This window comes from Odocoileus virginianus, chromosome 26 (assembly GCF_023699985.2).
Source record: "Odocoileus virginianus isolate 20LAN1187 ecotype Illinois chromosome 26, Ovbor_1.2, whole genome shotgun sequence".
NCBI classification, from domain to species: Eukaryota; Metazoa; Chordata; class Mammalia; order Artiodactyla; family Cervidae; genus Odocoileus; species Odocoileus virginianus.
In genome coordinates, this window is record NC_069699.1 from 43465877 (window position 1) to 43485821 (window position 19945).

Genomic DNA, 19945 nt, shown 5'->3' on the forward strand with positions numbered 1-19945 from the left:
GCCAGATTCCTGGTGAAGAAGAGCATAGACCTGGACATTTGAGAAAAGGAGAGCTATGCCCTTGTCCCCTGCAAACCTGGTCGGAAGCAAGACCCAGAGTTCCCAGAGCCAGGGTGGGGATTTTTGTCTAGTCAGAGAAGTCCCAGGTAGCCTCACCAAGTGTCGCAGGAATAGAAACACTGTCCCAGTGGCCGTGAGGAGCACAGAGTGGCATTGCCCGAGGAGCGTCGGCTCTGGGCCAAACACTCTCATGCCTGTCGGATTCCAGCTGACTGCAGTCCTAGGAGGGAGGCAGTCTCAGCATCTGTGCTTTCCAGATGAAGAAACCAAGGCTCTGAGTTAAATCTCATGCTCAAGGACACAGGGCTCCACAGACTTAGAGCCAGGACTCAAAGGCTTCCTCCTCCTGCAAACTGTGTTGCTCCTTATTAAAATACGTATACCATCTACCACCCCTCTTATGAGATGGACGAGGCAGAGACCTGTCTTCATGCCTTGTAGCATGCAGAGAATGGCAGCAAGCCAGGACAAGAATCCAAGCAGAGAAGATCATTCAGGTCCTGACTCAGCATTGTTCTTGATGACAGTTAAGCTAATGGAAGCTATAAAACACAGCCAAGAAAATTCTTTTTTTTTCTGCCTTTGCTGAATAGGATCTGACTGTTTGGGGGTCATTTAAAGGCCCTGGCTTGTTCCTTTAACAGTGAGTTCCTTCCACATTGCTCGTGTGCTCTTCTTAGCATCAATCCTCCCAACTCTGCAGGGATTATCTTAAAAATGAAGATAAACTTTCAAGGATATTGCTAAGAGAAAAAGAAATTACTAAACAGTAACACCATAGGATCCAGTTTTGACCTCGAGATGCACATGGATACATTTGCACAGAGAATGAGTTCTTTCTGGGCAGCAGTGTGTGCATGCTAAGTCGCTTCAGTCGTGGCCTGCTCTTTACAACCCCATGGACTGTAGCCTACCAGGCTCCTCTGTCCTTGGGATTGTCCAGGCAAGAATACTGGAGTGGGTTGCCATGCCCACCTCTAGGGGATCTTCCCGACCCAGGGATCGAACCTGCCTCTCTTGCATCTAACCTGCATTTGCAGGTGGGTTCTTTATCACTAGTGCCACCTGGGAAACCCTCTTGAGCCGCAAATGAGAGGTAATTCTATTAGCTTCAGGGTTGGAGAGCTAAGTGGCTAAGGAGTAAGTTCCTAAGCCTGGTGGCCTGGGTTTGAATCCCTACTCTGCCACTTGCTGCCTGTGGGACCTTGGGTAAAATGAGTGACACTCTCAGAGTCTCAAATTGCTCATCTGTGAAACAAGGGGAGAAGCGGAACCTCCCACAAGGCTGTTGTGAGGGATGATCAAATCACCCCTCAAGTATGCTCAGCATCTTGTTTGGCACATGGTAAGTACTCAGGTCTCATATGTGGAAAATGCCTCCACGGTCTGCCAGCGGTCAATAACCCAGCTTCGGGCTTCACACCTGCTCGAGAGACCACCTGGTCCGACCTCCTTGTACAGATACGGAATCCCAGAGCCTGCAGTGGCGGAGCACCCACCCACCTTCCCAGCCTCTCTCCCTGCTGTCAGGAACTTCTCCCGGGAGCATTCTCTGCGTGGGGGTCTCCCCATCCTCTGTTCTCAGTCCCACAGGTTCTGGGCTCTCACACCGGGGAACCTCTGGCTGTAAACAGTTGCTTCAAGGGAATCGAAACAAACCCTGTCAGAGACTCATAGTCTGAAAGGAATTCTGTTCCACCTAATTGAAGGCACTGACAACTCAGACTATAAAGAATTGCAGAAACTGTTGCATTGTTACAAAACTCATGTCAGCAATGTATGCTCTAATGAGAAATATATTAGATAGAGAGTGGATGGAATCTAAATACAGAGACAGAGACTCATCTTAATGTGAAAGTTTGTTTGTTTTTTACTTTGGGTCGCATAGGTATCTAACCAGGAGAAACAACTCCTTGAGACAAATTTTGAGGGCCTTTTGTGGAACTGCCTTTGAACCTGTGTGCCAGCAGACAGTTTCAGGATAAACAAGACAAGACTGAAGATGACTAGAAGTTCTTCAAACCTGTAAGTCTGATACTCCAGAAGTAGACAGACCTTGGTTTAAATGCTATGCAATCCTCCACTTGCTGTGCAATCTTGGACAAGTTACCTAACATCCCTGAGTCTTGGTTTCCTTGCCTGAAAGACAAAGGCAATCCCTAACTGACAATAAATGTGAAAACATAAAAGACCCAGCACACAAGAACCCAAGAATGCACTGAAATCAAACAGACAGTGGTCCCTTCGTTACTTAGAAAACTACCTCTTAAAATCAATTAGCAGTTTCTGTTTAAGGCTTATAAATTAAGTTTTGTGATGCTTTGCCTCAGAAGAAAAGATATTTACACAAAATTTGGAAATTGAAATTATCCAGACTTGAGTTTAAATCCTATCTCTACCATTTACTGGGTTTCTCTGGTGGCTCAGAGGTAAAGAATCCACCTGTCAAGGCAGGAGACGTGGGTTCGATCCCTGGGTGGGAAGATCCCATGCTGAAGGAAATGGCAACCCGCTCCAGTATTCTTGCCTGGGAAATCCCGTGGACAAAGGAGCCTGGTGGGTTACAGTCCACTGGGTCACAAAGAGTCGGACATGACTTAGTGACTAGATAACAAAAAGAACAAACCAGTTACCCTCTTGTAACCTTGAGTAAGTTGCCTCAGTTTAATCTCAACTATAAACTGGAACTGATCATAACTAACTCAAAGGGGTTAATGATAAACCTTGTGAAGTGCTGGGCACAGCCCCTAGTGTTCTAAAAATATTGGCTATTTATTTTTGTTTTTATTTTGGCTTCTCTAAGAATTATTCCTATAATTGCCTCTCAACTTTCTTCAATTTATGCTTGAAGTCAGAACCTCAGATTTTGCATTTTACAGCAAGGCACGTTTCCACTGAAACAATTTAATCCATATAAAACTTAGACAAAAAAATATGGAAATGTTTGCTTAGATAAACATAAGAAACTGACATGAAAACAATACAGCCAAATAGTTGTTTTCCAAAAGCACTGTGACCCAGTCTAAGACAGCTCAAAGGGTCCATCTGCAGACTAAAATGGAGACATCACAAATATGTCCAGTAGGAAATGACTGCCCAGCCTGCTCAGAGTCTGTAAATCCCCTGGCAGCCCATTTCCCATAAGGAGGGAATGAATGTTTTAGTAAGTATATACTGTGTGTCAAGGGTTGCACTTATGTGCTGTCTGCTATCAGTTACACCACTGCAGCCTTCACACACCCTGATAATGAACCAGGCACAGTGGGGTTCTTTGTTCTGTTGTGTTCTTTTTAAATGTTTCATTGAACGCTGAACACATACCAAATGGTCCAGTCCTTTCAATAACCCTTCAATGTAGGATTTACCATCACTTATTAAAAAGGGAACTGAGGCACAGGGAAGCTAAGCAGATCTGCCATAGGTCACACAACTTATAAGTAATGGAAGCAGGATTAAACTTCAGTGCTAACTTAACACGATCTTGTCAGTAGTGGAGTTGGTCTTGGGGCAAAGCTGCACCAAAGTGAATCAGCAGTGGGTTCAGCTGTGCTGTGAGAACATTGTATTTTAGAAAGCTACTGTGATTCTCATGTGTTTTGGGTGGGGGGACTTTTTAGGGGGAGGGCAAGTGGGAATCTGACTATTATTAATAAGACTATTTTTGTTGCTATTAGATTAGGTAATACATTCATATTGTTCCCTGATAGCTCAGTTGGTAAAGAATTCGCCTGCAATGCAGGAGACCCCGGTTTGATTACTGGGTCGGGAATCTGCTTGAGAAGGCATAGGCTACCCACTCCAGTGTTCTTTGGCTTTCCTGTGGATCAGGTGGTAAAGAATCCGCCTGCAATGCAGGAGACCTGGGTTCGATCCCTGGGTTGGGAAGATCCCCTGGAGAAGGGAAAGGCTACCCACTCCAGTATTCTGTCCTGGAGAATTCCATGGACTGTATGGTCCATGGGGTCACAAAGAGTTGGACACGACTGAGCAACTTTCACTTTCACGTAGTTTACAATTGAGAAGGTGCAATAAATATCGAGTAGGTGCCCTCTATCCCTGCCCGTGTAGTCAGTACCTTGGCCTGGAGGCAGACAGTGTTATTGGTTTCTTAGGTATCTTTCCAGGAATTTCTTATGCATATACAAGGAGATGAATAAACACACCCACATACACTCACTCAAGATACCCTTTTATTCACACTTTTCTGCACCTTGCTCCTTGCCTGGGCCCCTGTATCTGCCTACCATTCCATCTGTGCACAGAGAGCTTCCTCATTCCTGGTGAGAGCTCCCAAGTGTTCCCTTGTGTGATTTGTCCTCTATCAGACATTTAGGTTGTTTCCAGTTTTTTGCGGTTACCAACAAGGCAGCAATGACTAACTCTCATCTACAGATCATTTTTCATATTTGAAAGTACATCAGATAACATGCTAGAAGCAGAATTGCTGAGTTAAACAGTACCTCCATTTGATAGATATTCCCTTCTCCTCTTGCACAGAAATTACCCAAATTTCAAAGTCTGTGATTCCTGCCACTCTTGTCTGTGAGTGTCTGGATCTGTCTGATTTCAGATGTTTCTAAGATTTCAGTTGCCTATCTGCATGATCTGAGATGCAGCCGAGGGCAACTTTCAACCACAACTCACAATTTCAAAGTTTAATTTTAGTCAAAGGGGTATTTCCCACTGACTGGCTTTTAGATAAAGATTCAAAATTAGAACATACAATTTTACCTCAATAAAGTACTGATTTTATTTGCTTTATGTTTGGGAGTGCTGCCCAGGTACCACCTATGGTTACACAGAAAACATCACAAATGGCACCCCCTCGGGTGGTGCACGACTGCATGTGGCAGCTCTAGTTTTGCCTGTTTCATATAGAAGTGGGGAGGGGGAGGTGTTCTCTTTCAAGTAAACACATTTGAGATTCCCCCACAGCCATACTGAGTTTAATAGTTTATAAATGTTGTTTAGTTGCTAAGTCATGTCTAACTCTTTTGCGACCCCACAGACTGAAGCCCACCAGGCTCCTCTGTCCGTGGGGATTCTCCAGGCAAGAATACTGGAATGGGGTTGCCATTTGGAGCTTTGCCATTCACCAGGGAATCTTCCTGACCCAGGGATCGAACCCACACCTCTTGCATTGGCAGACGTATTCTTTACTGCTGAGCCACCTGGGAAACCTGCTTGATGTTAATAATGGCAGCTGAACCTCATTCTTCTTTCTGAGCGCCTGCTAACTCCCAGGACACTTTAACAGCAATCTCGGGTGACCTAGCTGAAATGAAACTAAACCTGGTATCAAAAGGAAAGCCAGATGTCAGTGGCATCTTGTCTTCGTCAAAGAACAGAACACAGAGCAATCACTGACCCGCCAGCTTCTTGAACCCTGGATGCTGAATTATTATCCACAGGAAGTTAGATGGTGGTACCCAGGGAGACCTGCCTGGGAGATGGAAGGGGTCAGCCTCATGGAACTAAGCTTCGTTAGATTTAGATACATTCCCAAGTGTTTATCACCCATCCTCTGAGATACATAGAATTTGCTGGGCTTTACTTTCCACCAAGCATCCTGATATCCTAAATTAGGTCTGAGATCAAGCTGATAATCGTAGACCTGGCTTTCAGAGGCTGTTTGATGTTAGGGACCAGGAAGAATGTTTATAGTACCAGCGGGACAGCTCAGCAGCTAGGACATTGGAAATGAAATGCTGCAGAGGCTGCCACGTTCACTTGCCCCTTATCTCTGGCATCTTATCTTCGCCGTCACAGAAGAGTGACCACAAAGGAGACACTAGGAAGAGGAAGGATGTGAGAGCGCCGTCAACAGAGAAGGATCATGTCTAATCCCCAGCAGCCGCAGGAGCTCAGCTCAAGTGATAAAGGGATCTAGCAGTAATCCAAGCTCTCAACAAAGAGATTTAATATCCTGCAGGGTGAGATCCACTCAGCCTTTGCAGGGTCATCGGCTGATTTAATTCAGCCAGGTTTTTACAGACAGAGTGACGGTAAGCTCCTCTCTGCTTGGATTTCCAGGACTGATAGCATTTTAAGAGAGTGAACGAGTAACTTACTTTCTGGCCTGATTATGTATGATTTTCATTCCTTAAAGACACAGCTTATTAAATAAACTAATTAGGCTCGATTTGCCGATAGCCATTTCTCTACAGTCCAGAAGCCCATCACTTAGGTCTTTTCCCTTTATTACTGTGTAGTGTGGTGACATCTAGTGGGAGCAAGAAAGGGAGCAGCCAAGCAGGAGCCTGAAAAAAAAAATTGCATTTTTGGTGATCCTGTTTCTGTGAAGTTCATAGAACTTGGGGTGGGCAGAGGCACCTGTTCCTATTTAACTCTTGTGTGTTTCCTTGATTGCCAATAACAAACATATCCTTATATCCTCTTTAAATGTTTGTAACCAGATCAGGCAGAGAGGTGAGACATTAATAAACACTGTGCTGTCCAAAAACACTTCTCCCACAGAAAGGTCTCTTGTTTTAGGCCTGAAGGTAGACATTCAAAGACGGAAATAACTATGTCACTTAAAGCAGGTAGTCCCACAGCTGATCAGGGAACTTTAAGGATGGACAGACTAGGAAACAGCATAGTCCATCTGATACTAGGGAAGCTGGAAAGACTTCTCTGCCTTCCACATGCTTTCTTCTGCACCGGTATCAGTGTCTGGGTTTCCTTCACTTTGCAGCCCATTACTTTGACCCGGGGGAACTTTCTGCAGGCCTTAGTAACACATTGTTGTTGCTGTTTAGTCCTTAAGTCGCATCTGACTCTCTTGCAACCCCATGGCCTATAGCCCCCCAGGCTCATCTGTCCATGGGATTTCCCAGGCAAGAATACTGGAGTGGGTTGCCATTTCCTTCACCATGGGGTCTTCCCACCCAGGGATCAAACCTGTGTCTCTCATTGGCAGGCGGATCCTTTACCACTGAGTCACCAGGGAAGGCCCCCTAAAAACACATTCTAAGAGTTAATCACTCTGACATGGATCGTAGTTTAAGCTTTGCTAACATTACATTCTGAGGAAGGAAGGTAAGTTAAAGATGGGACCACCTGATTATTAAAAGAGTGAAACTGGGTAGTCACCAATTAGATTTATTATACCTGAAACCTTCCTTCACTGATCAAACTGACTTTCATTGTTGATTCAAAAAACAAAACAAAACCTTGCATGTCCTCCAAGCAGCCTGGAGCCTAAACTGTCAGATGTTTGCCCAAGTTGTTTTCCAAGAATTTGGAGGCAGACCTCCGTGGTGGCTCAGATGGTAAAGAATCTGCCTGCAGTGCAGGAGACCCAGGTTCGATCCCTGGGTTGGGGAAGATCCCCCGGAGAAAGGAATGGCTACCCATTCCAGTATTCATTCCTAGAGAAACCCATGGACAGAGGAGCCCGGCAGGCTACAATCCATGGGGCCGCAAAGACTTGGACACAGCTGAGAGACTAACACTTTTCACTTTCAAGCTCGAGCTGGATAAGGCTGGTTAAGACAGCCGACCTTACCGTTGGGCATGTGCAAATGTCCACTCAGTGCCCTTTAAACATTAGAGGGCCCGAAACGCCACCCTCAAAACATGTGAGCCCACCATTTTCTGAACAGGTGTCCCATGTAGAAGCTTGCAGCTTACTACAATGATTACTTCCCCTTTCTCTTATCTCCAGTCACCCTTCCCCACACCCCTTTGCCTCAGACTGCCACGCTTCTTTAAAAAAAAAAAAAATTATTTATTTTATTATGTATTTGTCTGTCTTGGGTCTTAGTTGCAGCATGTGGGATCTAGCTTCCTGACCAGGGGTTGAACCTGGGCCCCCTGACTCGGGCACACTGCGTCTTAGCCCCAGGACCACCAGGGAAGCCCCTGCGCTCTGCGTAGTTGCTCAGTCTGTCTGACTCTTGTGACTCATGGACTGTAGCCCTCCAGGCTCCTGTGTCCATGGGGATTCTCCAGGCAAGAAGACTGGGGTGGGTTGCCATGCCCTCCTCCAGGGCATCTTCCCAATCCAGAGATCGAATCTGCATCTCTTACATCTCTTGCATTGGCAGGCAGGTTCTTTACCATCTAAACCATCAGGGAAGCTCAAGAATACTGGAGTGGGTAGCCTATCCCTTCTCCAGGGGAACTTCCCAACTCAGGAATTGAACCAGGGTCTCCCACATTGCTGATGGATTCTTTACCAGCTGAGCTACTCGGGAAGCCCAGGGAAGCCCCTACCTCGCCTCTTTATCCATAAGTACACAAGCCCTCTTGTCTTCATGGTGGTGGATTTAAGGCTTTTTCTTCCATCTCCTTATTTGGCTGCAAATCTCAGTGTCATCAGCATTTTGGATGGCTGCTCACTGGGCAAAGGGACCGGGTTCATTAAGATGTATGAGAAGGGGAATGTATATATTGGATCAAACTAAATGACATTGAGAGTTCCTTGTGGGGTTATGACAACCAACTGGGATCTAGTATGTGAAAGTCACTCAGTCGTGTCTGACTCTTTGAGACCCCATGAACTGTAGCCTGCCAGTCTCCTCTGTCTATGGAATTCTCCAGGCCAGAATACCAGAATGGGTAGCCATTCCCTTCTCCAGGGTATCGTCCCAAGTCAGGGACTGAACCCAGGTCTCCCGCATTGGCAGGCAGGTTCTTTACCATCTGAACCACTCAGGGAAGCCCAAAAATACTGGAGTGGGTAGCCTATCCCTTCTCCAGGGGATCTTCCCGACCCAGGAATCAAACCTGGGTCTCCTTCAATACAGGCAGATTGTTTACCAACTGAGATACCAGGGAAGAGCTGGGATCTAGACCTTGATGAAAATGGAGTAGGTGCAGTTACAGGGAGAGAATGGATCCTGGAAAGGGAGAGACGGGAAGGAGAAGAAAGGAAGGAAGAACCCATGATGGTTTTGTCACTTCCAAGCCATTTGAACTCCTGATGCTGCTGACCCCTGATAAAGAGTAAAACCACAGGCCTAAACGGGTCACTTCTGCTAAAGGGCTCAATTCCAAACTTAGGTTTAATGTCTAATTGCTGTTTTAACCTTCCTTGGGAATGTAATCTTAACTGGGATTTTCTGGTCAGCACCAGTAAGGTCATCTGCATGATCGCCCCTAAGCCTTCCCCCCAAATAAGGTGACCAGGCCTGAAACAATCCTTCCTTTTCTTTGCTAATAGCTTCCTTGCCACACCCTTCTGCTGCCTCTGCACAGTGTCCATTTTGGACAGCCTGCTCAGACCACTCTTCTGTTTACTGGGCTGGATGCTGTTTGATAAAGGGATTTCTGAATCAAACCAATGAGATCTTCAGATTTACTTGGATGAATCTTCGGTGTTTTTTTTTTTAACCCACCAAATGTATGATTTCTTTTCTAGTGCTTCTCCAACTCTTCAAAACCAGCTGAGCATCCTACTGTTCACTTTATTTATCTACTTTTTCCATAATTCACCTTAATTCTAACCTTCTACCTAGGGTTAGTCTCGGATCCCACCAGTTTAGGGCTCAGTCCTCAAGACTTCCCCCTTCTTCACAAGTCAGAGTTCCAAGACCTAGGTTGTCACTTCTGACCAACCAGCTGTGCATTTAGGAGGTTCTCACACCCCCACCTGAATGATTCACCAGTCTGACTCATAGAACTCAAGAAAGCACTGTACTTACTATCACCAGTTTATTATAAAGGATATTATAAAGGATACAAATCAACAGCCAGACAAAGAGGCACATAGTATGAAGTGTGGCACATAGGAGCTTCTGTCTCACGGGATTGGGGTGGGGCACCCTTCTGCCTCATAGACATGTTCACGTATCCAGAGGCTCGCTGAATTGTGCCAGTTCAGGAGTTTTATGAAGGTTGTGTTACAGAGGTGTGATCAGCCCATCTCACCTTCCTAGAGATCAAGGAGGAAGGGTCATGGACTTTTCTCCCTTAATATCTTAACATTGTGAATTACACTGATTAGTTTTTGTATGGTAAGACAACCTTGCACCTTAAAAGAAACCACCCTTGATCATAAAATATTATTCTTTTCTATATTTTCTTACTAAAATGTGACATACAATTCACAAGTCCATCCTTCAGATAGTGAAGGCAGGTTTTTCTCTTCTTATAAAAAATTAAATGACTTAGTTGAGTCGTTTGGGAGGGTGGACAATTCTTGCCTGGCCCTTCTGCTGTGTTTCTGCCCCGATCCTAGGAGCCCCCAGCCACCAACCATCTCATTAGCATACAAAAGGCACTCTTCACTCCTAAGATTCCCAGAGCTGTAGCAATAGTGGTAAAGAACCTGCCTGCCAGTGCAGGAGATGTAAGAGATGTGGATTCATTCCCCGGATTGGGAAGGTCCCCTGGAGAAGGAAATGGCAAGCCACTCCAGTAATTTTGCCTGGAGAACTCCATAGACAGAGCAGCCTGGCAGGCTACTGTCCTCGGGGTCACAGAGTCAGACACGACAGAAGCGCCTTAGCACATGCACATGTCAGGAATTGGGAAATAAGATCAAATAGTTATTTTTATTACAGCACCCACCTTCTCATCTTGCTAAGTTCTGACTTTAGCCTCTCCAGGTAGTTTTTTGTTTTGTTTTTTTAAAGAAAACCTTCCTCAATAAACTTTGCCAGGCCCAAACGACTCAACTGAGTCATTTAATTTTTTATAAGAAGAGAAAAACCTGTCCTCACTATCTGAAGGATGGACTTGTAAATTGTATGTCACATTTGAGTAAGAAAATATAGAAAAGAATAATATATTATAATCAAGGGTGGTTTCTTTTAAGGTGCAAGGTTGTCTTACCATACAAAAACTAATCAGTGTAATTCACAATATTAAGATACTAAAGGAGAAAAATCCATACAACCATTTGAATATATAGAAAAAAGCACTTGGCAAAATCCAATTCAGGAAATTAGGAGTAAAAGGAAACTTTCTCAATCTAGTAAGAGCCTGAAAAACCTACAGCTCACATTTTTCTTAACAATGAAATATTTTTTCACCTTTTTATTGAAATATAGTTGACTTACAACATTGTCTAAGTTGCAGTTCTGCAGGCTAAGCTCCTCTGTCCTTGGATTCTCCAGGCAAGAATCTTGGAGTGGGTTACCATACCCTCCTCCAGGGGATCTTCCTGACCCAGGGATTAAACCCACATCTCTTATGTCTCTAGCATTGGCAGGTGGGTTCTTTACCACTAGCTCCACCTGGCAAAGTGATTCAGTTATATATATATATATTTCAGATTATTTTCCATTATAGGCTATTTTAAGATATTGAATATACTTTCCCTTGTTATGTAGTAAATCCTTGTTGCTTATCTGTTTTATATATAGTAGTGTCTATCTGTTAATCCCGTATTCCTCATTTATCCTTCCTCTGCCTCTCTTTCCCCTTTGCTAACATAAGTTTGTTCTCCATGTCTGTGAGTCCCTTCCTATTTTGTAAATAAGTTCATTTGTTTCGAATTCCACATATAAGTGCTATCATATGATATTTGTCTTTCTCTGTCTGACTTCACTTTAATATGGTATTCTTTCGGTCCATCTATGTTGCTGCAAATGGCAATACTTCATTTTTTATGACTAATATTTCATTGTGTGTGTATATGTACACACATGCACTCACACACACACATATATAGCAAATCCCCTTTATCTTAATAGTGATATATTCAATGCTAAAATTGTGAACAAAGTACAGATGTCCCATTTCACCACAAGTACTCACCAAGCAGCAGAGGTCCTAGCCAGTGTAATGAGGAAAGGAAAAAGAAATTAAAAGGCATAAATTAAGAAAGAAAAAATAAAATTATCTCTATTTACAGATGACATGCTTGATTATGAAGGAGTTCAGAACACCCCACCCCAAAATATGCTGCTTGTTTATTTTGGGCTGAAGGCATTTGACAAATTGCAGATACAGAAAGGGCTCTCTGACCTCCCCTTTTTCTACCTCAAAGCAGGTCATAAAACTTCCCCTGTGAAGAGTGCACTGTCTGCACCAGGAAGAGAACATTCTTATTAACAGAACTGGGATTTTTTTTTTTTAACAGAACTGGGATTTGATGCCAGAGAGGACATGTACAGAAAAACTACTAACAAAGGCCTTATCTTCCATCAGTTTTCAGCAAATATTCCCTAGACACTGTCCCACCATGTCCTGCATCTTGATCAAGCCTCTCTATCTTGTTACATCCCCACAGTTTATTGATTTTGTTTAAATATATATATAAGCCTTGAGGCCTAATGGCCTCTTCGGGTCTTTATTTTCCTCCTGAACACTACTATGTACATGTAAGAACAGTAGGTAAAATGTATATATTTTTCTCCTGTTAATTTGTCTTATGACAGTTTAATTCTTAGGTCTAACACAGAACCTAAAAGAGTGGAATAAAGTTTCTTCCTTCTACATTTACATAGGAAATCCGAAGGAATCTACAAAACAACTACTAGAATGAATAAGTGAATTTAGCAAGATGGCAGGATAGAAGGTTAATATATAAAACTAAATTATATTTTATATGTAAGAGCAAACCATTGGAAGATAGGTGTTTAATTCCATTAGCAGTACTATGAAGAAGAAAAAGATATTTAGGGATAAATTTCACAAAAGAAATGTAAGACCTCTGTACTGAAAACCATGAAACATTCTGAGAGAATTTAAGGTAACCTAATTAAATGGAGCCCATGTTCATGGAATGGGTGACTCAATATTATTAGCATGTGAATTCTCTCCACATTGATCTGTAGATTCAACATAATTTCTGTCATAATTCCAGAAGCTTTTTTGTAGAAACTGAAAAGGTGGTTCTGAAATATTTATAGAAATGGAAAGGATCTAGAATATCCAAAAAGTATATTTTAAAAAAACTTAGAAGTTTGAAATCAATCCAAAAAATGAATATTGATAGATAAGAAGACAAAGCAAGTACAATAAACTGTCAACAGGCGAAACTAGGAGGTAGATATGTGGCTATTCACTATAAAAGTCTCCAACTTTTCTGTACATTTAAAAAAAATATCATAAAATGTTGGGGGAACCCTTGTATAAGTCTGTCTTGAAGACCTTTTGAAAAGGACAGCTTATGTCACACAGCACATAGCAAAACCTAAAAATTATCTGCTCATCTATTTCCTCAAAGGCTCATATCTAGCTTATCATTATAAATATGCATTATTCTTCTGTTCTAGAATGTAAAGAAATAAATATGCATTATTCTTCTGTTCTAGAATGTAAAGAAATGTGTCTTCCTTTTTCAATAAAAAGGAGATCTCAAATGCAGAGATCAAGGTAGAGGCAAGTGAAAATATCCCAGGCAAGTGACAAACTGCATTCTTACTTGATAATGACAGGTTGTTTCTGACCCCAGATGGTAATTTAGATTTGGTTCCAAATGACTACAAGGTATTTCCAAAAATCAAATTTACCTTCAAAAGATGGGATCTTCCCCCACTAAAGAAATCTCAGCTAAGGCTAAGTACAACATTCATTCATAAGAAAGCGTTTCAGACATGTTGTACCAGTAACAGCACTGTTAGAATAGTATAATAATCCCATGAGTTAACTCTTTGGAAAAGGACTATATCCTAGTGGAGGTATACGTTAAAAGAGCCTTCTAAATAAACTACATTTTTTTCATGATCTAGCACAGAACAATAATGGATGTTCATAATGATAAGCTTATTTATCAAGATTAAATTACAAGTAATATATACTGTTTACCACAGGCATGATACAGTTCTATTTGAAAAACTTTCAATAGAAAGAATATAAGTCATATATAGCTTATATGTGGAATCTTAAAAAAAATGGTACACATGAACTTATTTACAAAACAGAATCACAGATGTAAATGGGTGGGGGTGAGGGGAAGCTGGGGAATGGAATGGGGTGGGGAGAGAAGGCATAATTGAAAGATTGACATGTACACATTACTATATATAAAATATATAACTATTAAGGGCCCAGTATATAGCACAGGGAACTCTACTCAATACTCTGTGGTGACCTATATGGGAAAAGAAGCTGCTGCTGCTGCCAAGTCACTTCAGTCGTGTCCGGCTCTGTGTGACCCTATGGACAGCAGCCCACCAGGCTCCTCTGTCCACAGGATTCTCTAGGCAAGAACACTGGAATGGGTTGCCATTTCCTTCTCCAGGAAAAGAAGCTAGAAAGGAGTAAATAAATGTATATGTGTAACTGATTCTCTTTGCTGTGCAACAGAAGCTAACCCAACACTGTAAATCAACTATACTCCAATAAAAATTAAAAAAAAATAATACACCAGCTATGAAACAAACAAAGAGCAAAGAATAAGTCATTAAAATCTCTGATGCTTGAGTATCAGTTATCTGAAAAATTTACTTCTGTGGGATGGCTCAGTCTCTTTCAGAATATCATATATTTCTAAATTCACTTATGGATATATCTTGACACTTTGTTTCTTCTAGTCTGGGATGGGACCTTCAAGCCAAAACTCTGAAACGTTAGTTATCAGTACAGATGTTCTGAGAGACATCTCGCTGTGACCATCAGAGATCTATTCTCTAGCAGCGACAGGATGACTTAAAGAGAAAAAGACAGTTATATTTATTCCTGCTTGAACAACTCATCAAATTGATAGTAAATCCAATGAAAAGACAGTATTTCCAAATGATGTTCTGTGGAGTTTCGTACTTGCAACGTATTCCTGAGAATAGAATAGTGGATGCAGTAGCTGTAGATCATATCAGTTCTCTAAAGGTCACCCTTTTTCATCCCAAGGATTTTGGTAAGGATTGAAGGGGAAGTGCTCGCTTCGGCAGCACATATACTAAAATTGGTAAGGACTGAAGGGGAAGACATTTGTGATACACTTAACACAGTGCCCAACACATTAGGTCAATGCTTAGGGAGTGAAGGCTACTATTACTTTTTATGGATTGTGGAGATAGTATTTTAAGAAGTGTAACATAAGAGTCAGGAAGGAGAAAAGAAAATTATGTTTCTGTTAATCAGTTCACAACCACTTACCATTTTCCCAAAAAAAGCACCAAAACATTTGGTGTTAATTACCCAAGTATTTTGGGTTTTGTTTTCAGTTTAGTTCAAAATTTATATTTTTACCTTCACTGATAAAATGAATACATAAGGGACTTCCCTGGCAGTCCAGTGGTTAGGACTCTGTGATTCCACTGTAGGGAGCAAGTTAACCCCTGGTTGGGGAACTACGATCTCACAAGCTGTGTGGCGTGGCCAAAAAGAAATAATAATAATATGTAATATAATTATCCTCATTTTCAAAGAAAAACTAAATTGAAACATGTAAGATAAACTGTGACTGTTTCCCTACTGCCTCCTACTCTTGGTCCATGTCCTCCAGAAAGATGTCAACCTGTATCTGTTTGACTACCTGTGAAACTCTGTTCACATTTATGACATCATCGTGGGCATTTCAACATTAGCTTTAGTTGTCTTAGTCATTGTATAACCACTTCAAGTCCTCCCACAAGTCAAGTTCCCTGTGTAGCTTTGATAATCATCTCAAAACATTTGAAGGGATTTGACAAGCCCACACACCTCCATCCTCACAAATACACAAGTATCTCTGGGTTAATCTAGGGGTTCAGGAGATACAGATATGCCAAAAGGTTTTGGAGACCCAACTCCATCAAAAAGCCTGAGGAGGAGACTTGAAAGCTCACTGCCATAACCAACCTGGTGAGTCATATAGTCAGTGGGAATCAGTTAATTTCTTCAAGGCCTGCTGTCTGTCTGTCTGTCTGTCTGTCTGTCTGTTCTGCTCCAAGGACTCTAGTAAAAGGTGGGCTACAATTTAATAAAAATATCCCAGAAAGATTCTGCAAGACTGGAAGGCCTCCCTTTCTCTAACTCCAATGCAAGTTACCACACAGGCCATTGAAATGTAGAGTGAGTCTTTCAAAATTCAATGATAGCATGGTCAATATGTCACGTAGATGATTCAAATGCAGCAGGTTACATTTGCTGCCATTCTCCAGGTGGTTTTCTAGGCAGTCATTATATTTTGTGGGCTGTCTGTCCTGTAGCTTTTGATATTCCAGAAAGATTGACGACATCCATTTCTTTCAAATAGGGCAGTTTTCAATTTAGCTACGTTCAGCAACCTACAAATCAGTCTGCAAGGCACTATGAGGAAGACAGCTTTCAGACCTCGGCTATGTTGCAGGTGATTCTGCCAAGAACCGTGAAGTACAGATGCTCTGAAACCTTTGATGAGAACAACATCAAAAGTGAGTTTCCCTTTGAGCAAGATACATGAAAGCAAAAACTTAGCTGATGGCATCATGTCACAGGGTTCTTTTTAAATAATGAAAAGAAATGAGGCCAAGGCAATATTTATTTCCTCATTGCATGAAATTAGATCTTCACTAAGAATAGATGCATGACAGAGAAATAATCTGTAAATTCTTGCAAACTTGAAAAATCGCAAAATAAAACAGCCACAAAATACTCCCATTTCTATAGTTTGTTGTTGTTGTTGTTGTTGTTGTTCAGTTGCTAAGTCATGTGCTACTCTTTTTGACCCCATGAACTGCAGCATGCCAGGCTTCCCTGTCCTTTACTATCTCCTGGAGTTGCTCAAATTCATGTCCATTGAGTCAATGATGCCATCCAACCATCTCATCCTCTGTAGCTCCTTTCTCTCCTCTTGCCCTCAATCTTTCCCAGCATCAGGGCCTTTTTTATTTATTTTAAAATATTTCTTTCTTTCTTTGGCTGCACTGGGTCTTGGTTGCAGCAAATAAGATCTTTAGTTACAGCATGTGGGATCTAGTTCCCTGACCAGGAATGGAACCTGGGCCCCCTGCATTGGGAGCACAGAGTCTTAGCCACTGGATCACCAGGGAAGTCCCTGTAGCTTTCTTAAAGAGTTGGCTTTCTTTAAAAAAAAAAAAAAAAGTATACAAGTAATATATTCATTTGCTGGGGTCACTATAACAAAGAATCACAAATTGAGTGGTTTAAACCATAGAAATATATTGTCTCACAGTCCTGAAAGCTAAAAGTCCAAAATCAAAGCGTCCTTAGAGTTCGTTCCTTCTGAGAGCTGTGAAAGAAAGATCTGTTCCATGCCTTCCTTCTGGCTGTCTTCTTCCCATGTCTGTTCATGTTATCTTCCTTTTCTGCATATCCCTCTGCCCAGCTTTCTCTCTTTATAAAGACACCAGCCATATATGATTAAGGCGTGATAATGACTCACTTCAACTTGAGAACTTCTGTAAAGACCTTATCTCCAAATAAGGTTTTGCTCTTGCCCTCCAAGAGTCTCTGTTTCCCCAGACCCATGGAAGTTCTGTAATCAAATCCTGCTGGCCGTCAAAGTCAGGTTCCCTGGGGATTCTCAGCCCCTATGCCGACTCCCTAGGTAGGGAAGTCCATTGTGGGGCCCAGAACTTTTGCAACAGTGTGAGAACTTCTTTGGTATAATTGTTCTCCAGTTTGTGTATCGCCCATTTTGAGCTTCTGTGGTGGGGCTAATGGCGACCTCCTCCAAGAGGACTTACGCCACATGCCGCGCCTCCCAGGACTGCGGCTATCAGAGGCCCCCCCATCCCTGTGGCAGGCCACTCCTGACTCATGCCTCCACAGGAGACCCTCAAACAGTCACAGGCAAGTCTGGTTCAGTCTACTGTGGAGGTCACTTCTTTCCCTGGGTCCTCATGAGCACAAGGTTTTCTTTGTGCCCTCCAAGTGTCTCGGGAGGGTATGAGGTTTAATTTTAAAAGTGACTGCACCCCTCCTACCATCTTGCTATGGCTTCTCCTTTGCCCTTGAACCTGGGGTATCTCTTTTTGGTAGGTTCCAACATTCTCCTGTTGAAATGAAAAGATGCTTGCTCCTTGGAAGAAGAGCTATGACAAACCTAGACAGTGTATTAAAAAGCAAAGACGTCACTTTGCTGACAAAGGTCCATACAGTCAAAGCCAAGCTTTTTCCAGTAGTCATGTATGGATGTCAGTGTTGGACCATAAAGAAGACTGATTGCCGAAGAATTGATGCTTTCTAACTATGGTGCTGGAGAAGACTCTTGAGAGTCCCTTGGACAGCAAGGAGATTAAACAAGTCAATCCTAAAGGAAATCAACCCTGAATATTCATTGGAAGGATTGATGCTGAAGCTGAAGGTCTAATACTTTGGCCAGCTGATGCAAAGAGCCAACTCATTGAAGAAGGCCCTGATGCTGGGAAAGATTGAGGGAAGGAGGAGTAGGGGTTGGCAGAGAATGAGATGGTTGGATGGCATCACAGATTCAATAGACATAAGTATCAGCAAACTCCGGGACATAGTGAAGGACAGGGAAGCCTGGTAGCTGCAGTTTGTGAGGTCGCAAAGAGTCAGACATGGCTGAACAACTGAACAACAGCATATCAGAACCTTAATAATAAATCTATAAAATAGTGATTGGATCCCGTGGAATCAAGCAGGTTCCAGCTGACTACAAACACTTCATATCTCCCAGCTGTTTGTACAAACATAAATTATTTGGATGCATTGGCCTGTGAACATTTTTTTTTTCTGTAGTTTGAGGGTTAAATATGGCCATGAATCACCAGTTTTTTTCTGCCAAGAAAATTGCATGAGACCAGATGAGAGGTAAATTTTGTTCTGTTAATTGTAGTTGAAAATGCATGGTGCCACTTAAATCATAAAACTTAAGTTGAGTATACCAGAGTGAAAAAGAAACCTGTTAACAAGTCCAAACTTGGTCTGCTCGCCACACAACAGGCAAATTAACTGAGAGACAAGGTTTTGAGGCAAGGACTACAACTTTATTTGGAAAGCCAACTGACCAAGAAGATGGAAGACTAAAAAATAATAATAATACATTTTTTTAAAGGAAAAAATTTTAAAAAGAAGGAAAAAATAGCAACAAACAAATAACAATCTGCAATAAAATTGATCACAAAGGAGTTTCTGATCATCAGGAAGGAAGAGGGTGAGGGGAGAAGAAGAGGATACTAATTAACTGAGCCATGAAAGTTTTTATAGTGGCCAAAAGCCTCCCAAACATTATAAAAGACACAAATATAAGCATCTAAGAAACTCAAAGAACTCCCAGTTGCTAAAGAATACCACATCAGGAAGGCTTCCCAGGTGGCACAGTTGTAAAGAATCAGGCTGCCAGTACAGGAGATGCAGGAGACACAAGAGACACCAGCTCGATCTCTGGATTGGAAAGATCCCCTGGAGTACAAGATGGCAACCCACTCCAGTATTCTTGACTGGAAAATTCCATGGACAGAGGAGCCTGGCAGGCTATAGTCCATGGGGTTGCAAAGAGTCAGAAAGACTGAATGTGCATGCATACACATACCACACCAGGAAACGTTATAATCCAGCTGATGAAAGGCAAAGACAAAGAGAATTTTAGAAGTAGTAAAACAGAAGTTACTTATCATACACAATGAATCCTCAAAAAAGATAATCAGATTTCTCCTAAGAAATTTGGAAGCTAGAGGTAGTGGCTAATATACTAAACATGCTAAAAGAAAAAGAGAAAAAGAGAAAAACTGTTAAGATTCTTTAGATGAGGATTATCTGGCAAAACTGGACTTCAAGAGAGAGAGAGGAAACTAAGACATTTTCAGGTAAACAAAATCGGAGGGTGTTCATATACCACATTTTGTTTATCCATTCGTTAGTTGAGGGACATTTGAGTTGTCCTTTTCGATTATTATAAAAAGTTGGACCTTTTCGATTATTATAAATAATGCTGCCATACACATTTTTGTATAGACATTGTTTTCAAGTCTCTTGGGTGTTTTCCTAGGAGTGAAATTGCTGGGTCATTCTGGGAAATCTGTGTTTAACTGTTCGTAAAACAAAGTGTTTTACAGAGTTGTACATTCTCATCAGCAGTGGTGTGTTCCAGTTTCTCCAC

At 42.0% G+C, this 19945-nt stretch overlaps 1 long non-coding RNA gene across 1 annotated transcript in view; it reads left to right on the top strand.

Annotated features, from left to right (window-relative positions):
• The window catches only part of LOC110151912 (uncharacterized), a 141780-nt gene extending 122128 nt beyond the window's left edge, over positions 1-19652 (top strand). The window contains exons 7-9 of the long non-coding RNA XR_011483733.1: positions 1949-2085; positions 16136-16292; positions 17863-19652. This is a non-coding gene — a long non-coding RNA (uncharacterized lncRNA). The remainder of the gene's footprint in view (positions 1-1948; positions 2086-16135; positions 16293-17862) is intronic.
• The last annotated feature ends 293 nt before the right edge of the window (positions 19653-19945 follow it).